Here is a 13,884-nt window from a genome sequence, read left to right as displayed (position 1 = left end):
GGTCCTGCGCGCCTTTGTTCCCAGCCCCCATTACACATGCAGCGCGGGTCCCCGGCCGCCCGCCGTGGCAGCCGCGCGGAGTCTGGGAAACCCGGGAAGGGCGGGGCCGGGCGTGCAGGGGTGGGGCAGGGATCCCCGCGCCCCTGCGGGGGTGGAGATGGGGGATCTCCGCCGCAGCCCACCCCCGCTCTGCGCCCTCCTGTTGATGTAGCGGGACTTGGTTGTCCGCGCCCGACGCGAGTGAGTTGTCTGTGTGCAGTCTGGAGCGGCGTAGCCAGAGCGCAGGGACGAAGAAGACCCCCTTACTGGTGTTTGGGCGCAGTGTGACAGGGGGTATCACGGCCCCCTTGGAGCCATTTCCCCTGTGGTGGAAGCAGAGTGGCGGTGTTGAGCTTGGTTCTCTCTCTGCCTTTTAAGTGCTGCTTGGAGATGCTTCTGAGGAGAAAAGAAGGCATTGCTCTGCGGAGGCTAGGGCCGTCAGGCTGACTTACTAGGCATGCAGCAGCCCACCTGGCTGTCTCTGGGTCTCTCTGGAAGGTTCTGGGCTCTTCCAAGCTCCAGCCTGCAGAGGGGACCTCCTTCTGTGACAGGACAGCACCAGCCTCCTCTCCCTTCCTGGTGAGGCGGGACAGGACAGGTGGGATTGGGCTCCTCCATGGTCTGCCTTTCCCTCCTTCCCTCGGCTTCCCCCGCCTGACTTGGGCAGTGCTGGAGTTAGACCGAATCCAAGGACCCGTGTTCCTGCCCTGAGACGAAGGTGGGGTCACTGGGTGTTTCTTGTGGTCACAGCAGCCAGTTTTCTGGTGGCTGCTGCGCTGACCTGTGAAGAGCTATGGGAAGAGCTGGTGCTCCTGTTCTTTTACTTCATGGATGCCCTTGCTTCAAGCTCTTGGCTTGCCATTTAGGATTACTCCATCGCCTGCAGCACACAGTAGGAGGATCAGGAACAGCGCTGTCCAACAGAAATATAGCATCAACCATGTATGTAACTTAGAATTTTCTAGTAGTCGTGTTAATAAAAGAAAAAACAGGTGTCTTAGTCTGTTTGGGCTGCTGTAAATAAATACCATGACTGGGTGACTTCAATAACAGAATTTATTTCTCACAGTTCTAGTGTCTGGAAGTCCAAGACCAGTGTGCCAGCATGGTAGTGTTGTGGTGAGGGCCCTCTTTCTGGCTGGCAGATGGCTGCCTTCTCACTGCATCCTCATGTGGCTTTCCTCTGTGTTTGGAGGGCCAGGTAGAGAGAGCTCATTCCTTCTTCCTCTTCTACTAATTCTAAATTGAGGGCCCCACTACCATGAACCAGACTAACTCTGATTACCCCCCAAAGGCTCTAGCTCCAAATACCGTCCTTTTGGGGATTAGGGTTTCAAGATCCGAATTCTGAGGGGACACATATAAACATTCAGTCTCTACCTCTGAAACTAATAATATACTATGTTAATTAATTGAATTTAAATAAATAAAAACTAGTCTATAACAAGGTGAAATTAACTTTAATGGTATGGTTATTTAACCTGATATATACCAAGTAATCAGTATTGAATGATTACATGATTTTGCATGTAATCAGTATTAAAACAATTAATGAGACATTTTATGTTCTTTTTTTTTTTTTTTTTTTGTGCTATCCTCAAAATCCAGTGTGTATTTTATACCTACAGAACGTGAACTTTCCCCATTTCAGGTGCTCAGTAGTCACGTTTGGGTAGTGGCTGCCATACTGGATGGTGCATAGAAGAAAGGGGGGAATTTATGCTATAACAATGGCACATGGTGCTTGTTACAAGATCATTGTTCAGTTCTGCAGGTTTTTCGTGTTCTGTGCCTGGCTCAGTACCCTTGTGAAATAAGTTTGGCACTTGCCTTGTAGGACATCCTAGACAGATTTCTCTCTTTAGGATTTCTGACATCTGTCTCTCTATTTGGGGTTCAGATCAGAGCCTGTGGGGGTGGGGTGGAGAATTTCTGAGTGGAATGTCAGGAGCCACTGGCAGAGGAGGAGCTAACTCTGTCCCATCAGGAACTGCCAGCTTGGACTGCCTGAAGTTGTCCTCATAGGCTGGATACTCTCTGATCCAAAGGTGTTTATGTCCTCAGGGGAGAAATGTGTATATGTGTTATGAGTGAGGTGACCTGCAGGCTTTTTGTAGTGGTGGCTGCTAACGATGCAGACCACAGATCTACAGGTTGTTGGTGCCATTCCCCAAGGAAAAGGCGTCCTTTGCTCCCTCTCCTTGTATCTGCTGGGTACTCCAGGTACTGGCTGGCTGGGCCGCCCTTTGGGAGGAGTGGACACCCTTACTGTTAGAGGCTCTTCCGAGAAACTCAGCCAGCCTTCCAGGCTCTATAGCTGTGTGAATAAATAAGTCCTGGAACCCCATAGCCTCCCCCAGCTTGGGTGGGCCTCTGGTGTACTACTCTGCAGGGGCATTAAGAATCCCCAGATTGGGACGCCAGGGTGGCTCAGTGGTTGAGTGTCTGTCTTCTGCTCAGGGTGTGATTCCGGGGTCCGGGATTGTGTCTCACATTGGGCTCCTTGCAGGGAGCCTGCTTCTCCCTCTATTTTTCTGCCTCTCTCTCTCTCTCTCTGTGTCTCTCATGAATAAATAAAATCTTAAAAAAAAAAAAAAAGAATCCCTAGATAACACCTGGACCTCCCCTAGCCCTAGCACTTCACTCAAGGAATTTGCAGGGAGCCCAGGGAAGACTGCCCATTCTATGCCATGGACCTTTGTATTGTGAACCTCTCTGAGAATCCGATAAAAGCTGTGGACTCTTCCCCCAGGAAAATACAAATAAAGAAAGAGAAAGCATATGTGTGTGAGAGCCAATGCATGCATTGTACATGCACACTTGCTGTTTTGCATTGATACCAGAAACTTGTAGCCCCCTGGGATGGGCTCTGTGAAGTGCTGGCTGCCCTACCCATAGCCATTGTACCAGTTTTGAGGGGCAATTTGTTGCCCTTGGTGGGGGGTGCACTGGGCTCATTCCCACATTGCTTCCTCCACTGGACTTCTTTACTTCTGTCCTTTGTAATCCCCCTGTAGTGTTTACATTCCAGCTCTGGTTCCTTTTTCTCCTCCTCCAGGCAGCTCTCCCTTGAGTGCCTGTGCATTCAGTCCCTTCCTGAGAGCTCAGGGTGGTGCAAGTCGGAATCAAAGGACATCAAGTTAAGAGTTAAGATTCACTTGTGGATCCTGGCCTGTTACTGTGGACCAAGATTTGGGGGCTGTGAGGAGGAGCTGGTGCAGGGAATACTTTTGAGAATGACACTGGTTAGAGGACAGCTCTCAGGCAGGGTCCTGGCTAGGTAGACCTCAATCTAGGACAGGGTTTCTCAGTCTCGACACTATGGACAATCTAGACCCTATGATTCTTTGTTGTGTGTGTTTGGAGATGGTGGTGACACCTGTCTTGTGCGTGGTAAGACCTTTAGCACCATCCTTGGTCTCTGTCCACTTAATGCTAGTATTGTGACAACAAAAATGTCCTGGGTAGAGGGGTTGTAAATCGCCTCAGGTTGAGAACCCTGGATCTAGAATGTTCCTGTGCTTTAAAGAGACAGTTGTGGGAGGTGGGGTTATGGCTAATGCCCACAGCACCTAGCCTTTGCGAATTCAAGGTGGGAGGTTGGAGTCTCCTCAAAGCCTGGGAGATCCCTGCCTGCTCGGCCATGAGAGTGATTGGCAGTGAGCGGTTTGGGAGGACCTCGGCCAGCTAGCGGGAAGGATCCTGGCGTCCTTGAGTTTTCCCAGCAGCGGTTCGGGTTTCAGGGCTTCAGGGAGGTGGCGGCCGTGGGTGGCCCGGCAGCCTGCCCGCCCCGGACCCACACACACCCGCCCACTGCCTCTGCCTGCTGCCTTGAGCTTTGCGCGGGGGGCCTCGCCCTCCCACTTGAGCAGAATGTCAGGCAGTGCGTGTTGCCCGGGCCGCCGCGCCGCCTGGAACCTCGGGGCCGCTGGCCGGGGAGCCGCGGCTGGGAGCTGAGGCTGCCCGTGGACCCGAGCAGCGCCGGGGCTGCAGCAGGACGCGGGCATGCCCCTGCCCTCGAGCAGGCCGGCTGCTTGGCACCCCGCCGAACCTGGGGACGCCAGCGCAGGGGGGCAGCGTCTCCCCCGAGGTATGGGCTCAGGCCTCCACCTGGCCACTGGGAGTCGGCGGGCAGGCCCCTGGGAGCTGGGGTGGGCAGCGCGGGCAGCCCTCACCCGGGGGCCTGGTCTCTGGGCACGTGTGCTGGGCTTGGCAGGTGGGCAGCACCGCATCTCTTCTTCACTCCTCTCCTGACCTGCCCCGAGCTCTGCTGGGGAAGGCTTTCTGGGGGCTCCTCTGATCTGGAGCTCAGCAAGTTCAGCTCGCTTTGCTGCACTGGGACCTGACTGCAGACTGGGCTCACAGGGTGGGAGGATGCAGTCCCCAGCGCTTGCCTTTCCAAGTTCTCCGCCACTGGTGTGTCCCGTGCTTATTTTAAAGGGCTTCTTACTGGGATTGAGACTTCTGGTTCCATCTTCTTGACTTCTTACATCTTCTCTCCCGTTCGGTCACCCAATTCCTTGTTCCGGAATAGACACCCACCACTTCGGGGCTTCCTCTTTGAACTTTCTCCACCTGACTGAGAGGTGCCTGTTTCTTGAGGACTTGGTGGGACCCTCCTGGATGCCCAGGTTGGGGGTGGGGTTGGGAAAGAGAGAGGAGATGGGACTCCTTCTTCCAAGTCCCTGGTTTGTTTGTTGGTGATGACTATGTCAAAGGCACTGGAAACCCAACTGATGACACGGGCTGGGGGTGAGCTGTCACTCTTTCTGGCCCAGGATCAATCCTGGCTTCCTGCCTTTGGCCAGCCCCATGTTTTGCTCTGGTTATTCCAGTCTTGCTGTACACATACATGTGCCTTTTTCAGACTCAGGGGCTGGCAGCCCTAGCTGGGTATTTTCATTCCTGGACTTGTGGTTATTAGGAGCAGGTGTTGGAAAGGAAGCCTGCCTCACTGGGCAGATGTGTAGCCCTTCTCCCAAGGGACCTTCTCTAGGGGCCTGGCCTGCCGCACAACAGGACTTTCTCTTCTCTGGTCAGCTTCTGAGCTGGAGCAGAGGTGTTTTGTGAGGTGAGCTCATGTTCTTGTTTGCAAATGTTCCTCTGCCGACTATCTCAGTTCCACTCTGACAACCAAGGAGGCTAAAATTAGTTCTGGGGAAGGAAAAGGAAGGCAGATTGGAAACCCAAGCCCTTGGCTGGAGGATGGAGAAGGCTGCTTCCCGGAGTTTGTGGTCAAGCATTTCAGAAGATGTGACCAGACCAGCTGTTGTCTGTCCATCCATGGAGAGGGTGGGGCCCCTGCTTGCCTCTTAGACTTGAACCAATGGAAGTGGGAGGCTGACTCGGAAGCTGAGTCTCTTGAGTGTTGATGTCAGGGTCAGGGTGTTTTTTTCTTCTGGTTTGTGTAGTGGTGTGCAGTGTTTTCAGGTATGAGGGCAATGCCTTTTAATGTCTAATGTCTTTGACAGTGCACCCCTCCCCCCCATATTGATTCAGGAAACATGTGAGTTCTCAGTGCCTTGGATTAAGAAACCTATGCGCTTTTCTGTACTTTTGGGAATTTCCTTGTTACCCAAGTTTTGACATTCCCTTCAGGTACTTGGTATCCAGGCAGACCAGGGTCTGGGAAGTGGATTATGTGGCTCATGCCTTATAAGGAGGTCTAGCCTCTGTGTGCCCTGAGAACCTGGGGAGCAGAGTTCATCTGCTCTGTGGCTTAGAAGTAGAGGGGCAGAAAAGTTACAGTGAATTCTGACTTCCCTTCCTACCTGGTTGGCCCTTCCTGTGAACCCCTTACCTGAGAGTGGGTCCTGTAGGGCCGCTCAGGGGAAGGAGAACCAGGCTACCTCTCTCCTCCCCTGAAAAACCCACTCCCACACCTCCCTTTACCCAGGGGTCTCCTGGTTAGGCACCCTGGTTGTAGCTCCAAGAGGAGAGGTCACTTTGGTCCCTTCCTTTCCTATTTAAATTTTACTAATTCTTAGTTTTACAAATAATATGCATACATTCAGCTGCAGAAAATTAGACATTACAGATAAAACCAGGGCCCTTTACCACCCCTGGCCCCCATCTGAGTCCTTCTATACATTTTTATCTGTGCGTCTATGGAAGCATTGATGAAATAGTATTTTTTAACCTAAAATGGTATTGCTTCTCTTCAAACATTTAATTGGGGTATAAAATACAAGTAGAACTGTGTATTATCATAAATGATGGCTTGATGAATTTTCACAAACTGACTGTGCCCATATAATCAGCATCTAGATGGGGAATCAGAAATTGTTAAAAAAATTTTTATTTATTTATTCATGACACACACACAGAGAGAGAGAGAGAGAGAGAGTGAGGCAGAGACACAGGCAGAGGGAGAAGCAGGCTCCATGCAGGGAGTCTGACGCGGGACTCGATCCCGGGTCTCCAGGATCAGGCCCTGGTCTGAAGGCAGCGCTAACTGCTGAGCCACCCGGGCTGCCTGGGAATCAGAAATTTACCAGCCCCTATCCCCACTAAGCCCTTTCTTGCTCCCTTCCAGGCTCTACTCCTACATCCATCCCTAAGGTTGTTCACTATCCTGACTTCTCATGGCACACATTAGTTTTGCCTGGTTTTGTGCTTTAGATGAGTGAAATCTACCAGAGTGAATTGTTTGTGGCCATCGAGTGCTCATCTGTGTTGTTCGATGTCATGGCTTTTAAATGCAGAAGTATGTTTTGGCAATCTTTCTCATACCTGTGGATCTACCTTGATTTTTTTTTTTTCTACCTTGATTTTTTTAAATAGCTGTGTGAAATTTCAGTTTGTATGTAGACTACATTTTATATAGTCTATTGATGGATTTTTCTGATTGTATACATTTTATGCAGACTGATTCTCAAGGATTGATAACGAGGAATTTTTTTTTTTTTACTTTTTATTTTTTTAAAGATTTTATTTATTTATTCTTGAGGGACACACAGAGAGGCAGAGACATAGGCAGAGGGATAAGCAGGCTCCCTGTGGGTAGCCCGATGTGGGACTTGATCTCAGGACCCTGGGATCATGACCCGAGCTAAAGGTAGGTGCTCAACTGCTGAGCCACCCAGGCATCCCTATATTTTATTTTATTTTATTTTATTTTATTTTATTTTATTTTATTTTATTTTATTTTATTTTATTTATTATTTTTTTTTTAATTCTTATTTGTTTATGATAGTCACAGAGAGAGAGAGAGAGGCGCAGAGACACAGGCAGAGGGAGAAGCAGGCTCCATGTACCGGGAGCCCGATGTGGGATTCGATCCCAGGTCTCCAGGATCGCGCCCTGGGCCAAAGGCAGGCGCCAAACCGCTGCGCCACCCAGGGATCCCTATATTTTATTTTTTTAAAGATTTATTAACGTTAATAAAGACACCGAATGTGGAACTTGAACTCAAAGCCCTGAGGTCAAGAGTTGTGTGCTCTACTGACCGACCCAGCCGCAGCACATGTATATTTAAAACTTTAATAGGTACTGAGACATGGCTGTACTGTCCCCTCCCCCAACCCCCCCAATCTATCCAGGTGATGGCAGTGGGGGCAGAAGCTGGGTAAGATGGCAGCTGGCCCTCTGCAGCGATATACGAGCCTCTCCTTCCCCTCCAAAAACGCTAGATTGCATAGGTTGGAAATAGCCCGTGTCACGAAGGGTGCCCAGACAGGTCTAGTGTCCACTAGGTCCACTGCTTCCTGTGTCTGAGCCTCCTGGTAACTGTGTTGATAAAAGAGAGGTAGCAGTGGACTTGCCAGTAAGTGCTAGCAGGTCTGAGTATGGGATGGATGTACATGTCTGTGTAAGCTCACTGGCCATGCTTTATGCTGCCTCTACCCTCCAGGGAGACTGAGGCACTTGCTGAAGGTTGTGAGGACCTGTGTGTTAACAGGGCACCACTGGTGAATCCAGTGCTTTGACAAGATTGTAACATGGCAGGATCCTGATTTTGTATGTGGTGATAATGCTGGTAGGAGGGATAGGAGACACTTGCAGAGAATTATTCTAGAATCTGGTGAGAAGCTTCTCACCAGAAGGGGCTCTGGGGAGCTTCACTTTCTCTCTTTCTTTCTCTCTCTCTCTCTCTCTCTCTGTGTGTGTGTGTGTGTGTGTGTGTGTGTGTGTGGTGTTCGCTTGTATAACTTTCTGCCACAGTTGGCCATAGAACTAGGTAGGATAGTTTGAGATGATTGTTCTCCAGAGCTTGTACTTTCCTAGTCTCCTTCAGTGTGCTGCCTGCTGCTTCACTGTGCTTTCACTGGGATTCCTTGTATAAGTCCACTTGTTAGGCTCTGCTTGTGGACTTAGGTGACAGTATATTTATGATACTGTCTCTAGGATGAATGATGTCCCCATTAGCTTTCCCACATTGTACAGGTGATGTGTGCTCTCTGTGCATTGGGCTGATAGGGCTGCCACCGGATGGATGGCTTTGAAATAACACACACTGGGTGGCTTCAGTACCAGAAATTTACTTTCTCACAGTTCTGGAGGCTGGAAGTCCTCCTCAGGGTACCAGCAGGATTGGTTTCTGGTGAGGCCTTTCTCTTTGGCTTGCAGATAGCTGCCTACTTACTGTATGGTCTTTTGTGCAGACACTCTTTTCCTGTGTGCAGACACTGTGTGCAGACACTCTTTTCCTCTTTGTGTTAAAGACACCAGCCCTACTGGATTAGGGCCCCACCCTTATAATCTAATTTGACCTTAATTACCTCTTTAATGGGCTAATCACCCAGTCTAGTCACATTGGGGGTTAAGAATTTTGGGGGAACACAATTTAGTCCTTAATGGTCTGAAATAATAAAGTTGATTGAAAGGGGATTTTGTTTCCCTCTTGAGTCACACTTTGGAATGAAAGTTATTTTTTTTTTTCCCGGCCTCTGCCCCTAGGGTCTAATTAAACACTTCCTGTGAACGGCTTATCTACACAGGTGATTTCAGTTTCTGTGTATGTGTAGAGTCTTCCCTTTGGGTATTATGTGTTCCTGAAAATAGTCTAAAAGCTGGGTAAGAAGTAGATATGGAGGCTTCCTCTTTTTTGATGACCAGGACCAACCCTCTTTCTGGAGGCATCTGGAAAAGATGGACACATTGAGGAAACATCTCTGGCTGAAAGCATTGTACAGCTAAGAAGATAGTGAAGACTTACCAGGTCAGGATTTGTTTGAGAACAGTGGCCCTGGTGGTGACTTGATGTTTGAATTTCTTTTTAGCCCTTCCATATAGGGAACTGAGAGGGTTGCATCTGCATTTGATAGCCTTGTGGGGCTAGGAAGACAGGGATTGGAGTTTTCAACAGAGGGCAGATATAGTGAACCTCTCCTTTTGAGTTGGATACCCAAAGACTTGGAGGCCAGGGAGAACCAAAAGAAGACAGATCTAAAGCAGGATTTAAAAAAAAATTAAAGATTTTATTTATTTATTCACGAGAGACACACAGAGAGAGGCAGAGACATAGACAGAGGGAGAAGCAGGCTCCTCGCAGGGAGCCTGATGAGGGACTTGATCCTGGGACCAGGATCACTCCCTGAGCCAAAGACAGATGCTCAACCTCTGAGCCATCCAGGCATCCCTAAAGCAGGATTTAGATGCTCTGGAATTAATGGTACCCTTAGCTGCCTGCCGGAAGTACATGTAACATTATAGGAATATAACATCATTGTAGCCCTCAAATTATTTTACAGACAATTTTGCACGTATCACGACTGGTTCATCACTTTAAATAAATAACCAGAAAAAATATCACAGTTGAAGCAAACCTGAGTGAGCTCCAGACTGGAGTTATATACATACTGAAAAATCTTGCTATGATCAAGGAAGTGAAAGTGAGGGTTTCAGTAGAGAGCTGGAAAAATGTATAAGAACTAAATGAAAAATTATAGATGGGCATTATACACTAGCAGAGGTTAAGAACTCAATGAATGATTTTATCAGGAGATTAAGTCAAAATGAAGAAAGAATTAGAATCAGTGAATGGGAAGATAGATCAGAAGATACTATGCAGACTAAACCCTGGAAAGGCAAAAAGATTAATACAAAGGAGAGGGAAAGACAGGACGAAGTGAGAAGGTCCAAGATACGTGTGATCAGAGCCACAGAAATAAAGGCCAGAGAAACAAAATATAGAAGCAGGAGAGAGAATAGCTGAGAACTTTGCAAAATAAATGAAAGGCATTAAGCCACAGAATCAAGAAGCCCTGTGAACCAAGAAAAATAAAAATTCCACACCTATTCTTATTCCAGCCAAACTTCTTTTTTTTTTTTAATATTTTATTTATTCATTAGAGACAGAGAGAGAGAGAGAGAGAGAGGCAGAGACACAAGCAGGCTCCATGCAGGGAGCCCGATGTGGGACTCGATCCTGGGACCCCAGGATCATGCCCTAGGCCGACGGCAGGCTCCAAACCGCCGAGCCACCCAGGGATCCCTCCAGCCAAACTTCTGAACACCAAGGAGAGAATCTTAAAAAGCAGACAGAGATAAAAGGCATTACAATCAAAAGAGTAGTAGTTATATTGACACCTAACTTCTCAGAAACAGTGGAAGCCAGAAAATAATGGAATGAAAGCTTTAAATGCTAAAAGAAAAAATTGTCTCTTTAAACTTCCAAATCAAGTGAAACTATCTTTCAAGAATGAAGGTATCAGGGCACCTGGGTGGCTCAGTCAGTTAAGTGTCTGACTCTTGATTTTGGCTCAGGTCATGATCTTGGTTCTGAGATGGACCCTGTTGTCAGACTCCATGCTCAGCAGGGAGTCTGCTTGAGATTCTGTCTCTCCTGCCCCTCTTCCCCTCTGTCTCTCTCTTTTTCTCTTAAAAATAAGAAAATGAATCTTTATTTTTAAAAATTTTCAAAAAAGATTTATTTATTTGACAGAGAGAGCAAGAGAGAGAGCCACACACAAGCAGGAGGAATGGCAGGCAGAGGGAGAGGGAGAAGCAGGTTCCTGCTGAGCAGGGAGCCTGATATAGGACTTGATCCCAGGACCCTGGGATCATGACCTGAGCTGAAGGCAGATGTTTAACGAGAGGTGCCCAATAAATAAATCTTAGGAAAAAAAAAAAAAGAATGAAGGTATCAAGTAAAGAGGGTGTTCTTCAGACAGACGGTAAATGATCTAGATGGGAGGTCAGAGATGCAGAAAAGAATGGACATTGAAAGTGATACATAGGATTGCATTACTGAGTTTGAAACACATATAAAAACACATGAAAACAATGCTGTATAGGAAGTGGAGTGAAAATGGAATTCAGTTCTTTTTTTTTTTTTTTTAAACATTTTTTAAAAAATTTATTTATGATAGTTACAGAGAGAGAGAGAGAGAGAGGGGCAGAGACATAGGCAGAGGGAGAAGCAGGCTCCATGCACCGGGAGCCCGACGTGGGATTTGATCCCGGGTCTCCAGGATCGCGCCCTGGGCCAAAGGCAGGCGCCAAACCGCTGCGCCACCCAGGGATCCCTCAGTTCTTTTTTTTTTTTTTTTTTTTTAAAGATTTTATTTATTCATGAGAGACACAGAGAGAGGCAGAGACACAGGCAGAGAGGGAGAAGCAGGCTCCATGCAGGGAGCCCGATGCGGGACTCAATCCTGGTTCTTTTCTTTTTCTTTTTTTTTTTTAATTCAGTTCTTAACATTGGTCACCAACAGGATAAAACTACCTATTAATGTTAGGATTTGATAAATCATGGAGGTATGCTGTAAATTTCTAGGGTAACCACTAAAGGATAGAAAGATGAGAACTTTGAAGCTAATAAAGAGAACATAGAATAATAAAGAATTCACAAATTGAAAAGAAAGCAATAAATGTGAGATAAGAGGACAGAGTGGAGAGATAAATAGAACTAATATCTCTAATGAATATAAGATGCATACCTTTAAAATATTCACAAATAGAATTTGGCAATATGTAAAAAAAAAAGATCTCTCTCTGTGTGTATCTCTCTATGTATCTAATGACTAAGTGTTTTAATCACAGAAATAAATGCATACTTGGTCTAACAATTGAAAATCTAATTTGCCATGTTAACTGAGCAAAAAACCCCATAGGATTTTTTAGTATATTCAGTAGATGCAGAAAAAGCTTGTAGGGTTTAATCCTTAGAGTAAAACAATTTGGAAATGCAAGAACTAAGAAGAGCCAAGGCTGTCTTTTTTTTTTTTTTTCCCCCCTAAGGCTGTCTTAAAAAGAATAAGTTGTGCCTTCTGGATCAGGATTCATTGTAAAGCTATAGTAATTAAAATGGGAAGCTTTCGGTGCTAGATAGTAAATAGACAATGGATTAGAAATACCACTTTCAAGTGATATTTCATAGGTGTGAGAAATTGTTTCAATATTGGGAAGTGGTATTAGATGATGGCGTTTCATCAGGGGAATAAATCATCCATTTTGATGTCTTAGTGTTATAAAATTTCATCTTAAAATCATTCTATCTAATGTTGACATGGTATATTTATTTCCATTCATTTCTTTACAACCTGACTTTATGAATCTTTTGTTTAAGATTATTCAGTTTTAGAATTTCCATCTGGTTCTTTTTTTTTTTTTTATAGGTTTTATTTTCTGCTGGTGTATCCTATCAATGCCTTCACTGGAATGTATTTTCCTTTACTTTCTTAAACATATACTTCTGATAGTTACTTTAAAATCTTTGCTGATTCCAACATCTGATCATCTTAGAATCAGTCTTCATTGATTATCTGTTCTCTTGAATATGAGACATATTTACCTATTTTTCATATAATCTTGGATTATATCTAAATATTGTGAGTGATAATTATAGAGGCTCTGGATTGTTATGTTCCTCTTATAAGCATTGTGTTTTTTTTGAGTTAATGTTTTTTTTTTTGTTTTGTTTTGTTTTGTTTTGTTTTTCTTTGTTTTTTGTGTTAGCAGGTAGTTATATTGGCTGAATTCATAAACTCTTCTGTGGTGTGTAGCTGCTGAAATGTCTGTTTTAGTTCCTTTATGTTTACTTAGTTGCTTGCAGTGTGATGGTGCCTGTGTAGTTAAAGGTTAGCCAGCAGTTTGAACAGAGTTCACATGTAGATTCTGGCTTCCAGCCTGGTCTGGCTGTCACCCTGTAACTCCTTTGCTCTTCATCTTTAAGATACTTATCACTATCTTTTGTGTTGCATCTTTGGGTTTTTGCATCCTTATTGTATCTTCTTTTTTTGATGGCTTCCTCATTTTGGAGGAGAGTATCTAATACCTTTTGAGAAAGAATGAACAGAAGGTATGTTTTTGGATCTTTATTTTCTCTCTTCTGCCTTCGTATTTCATTGATAGTTAATGGGGCATGGGCTTATAAATAGGAAATCATTTCCCCTCCAGACTGTGAAGCACTGCCCCATTGTATTCTAGCTTCTAAATATTATTGGCTGCAGGAAGTTCAAAGCCATTCTGATTCCTAATTTTTTATAGGTGACATTTCTCATTTGATAGACATCTGCTGTGAGGTCTTTTCTTGTCTCCACTGTGGTAAAATTTCATAGTGACGGGACCTGCTAAGGATTCTGTTTTCATGTGCTGGTCTTTGATTTCATCCCTTTTGTTTCCTCCTGAAACTCCTGTTATTTAGGTGTTGAACTTTCTGCACTGAGCCTCTAGATTCCTTTTCTCTTTTCTCTCTTATTTTCTGTATCTTTGTGTGTTTACTTGACTTTGTGAGATTACGTCAATATTATCTTTTAATCCTTCTGTTGATTTTCATTTCTGCCATTATATATATATATATGTGTATATATATATAAAATGGGTCCACATATATATTTATATATATAACTATATTATATATAATAATTACATGTGTGTATGTATATATATACATTCATATTT

The 13,884-nt window shown here is 45.5% G+C and overlaps 1 protein-coding gene across 3 annotated transcripts in view; it reads left to right on the top strand.

Annotated features, from left to right (window-relative positions):
• Positions 1 to 13,884, top strand: part of ACVR2B (activin A receptor type 2B) — a 31,538-nt gene that overhangs the window by 1,041 nt on the left and 16,613 nt on the right. The gene's annotated exons all lie outside the window — the stretch shown is intronic.

Source organism: Canis lupus, chromosome 22, assembly GCF_048164855.1.
Source record: "Canis lupus baileyi chromosome 22, mCanLup2.hap1, whole genome shotgun sequence".
Lineage (NCBI taxonomy): Eukaryota > Metazoa > Chordata > Mammalia > Carnivora > Canidae > Canis > Canis lupus.
Note: the sequence above shows the minus strand (reverse complement) of the source record. Positions and strands in the feature narration are given on the sequence as shown.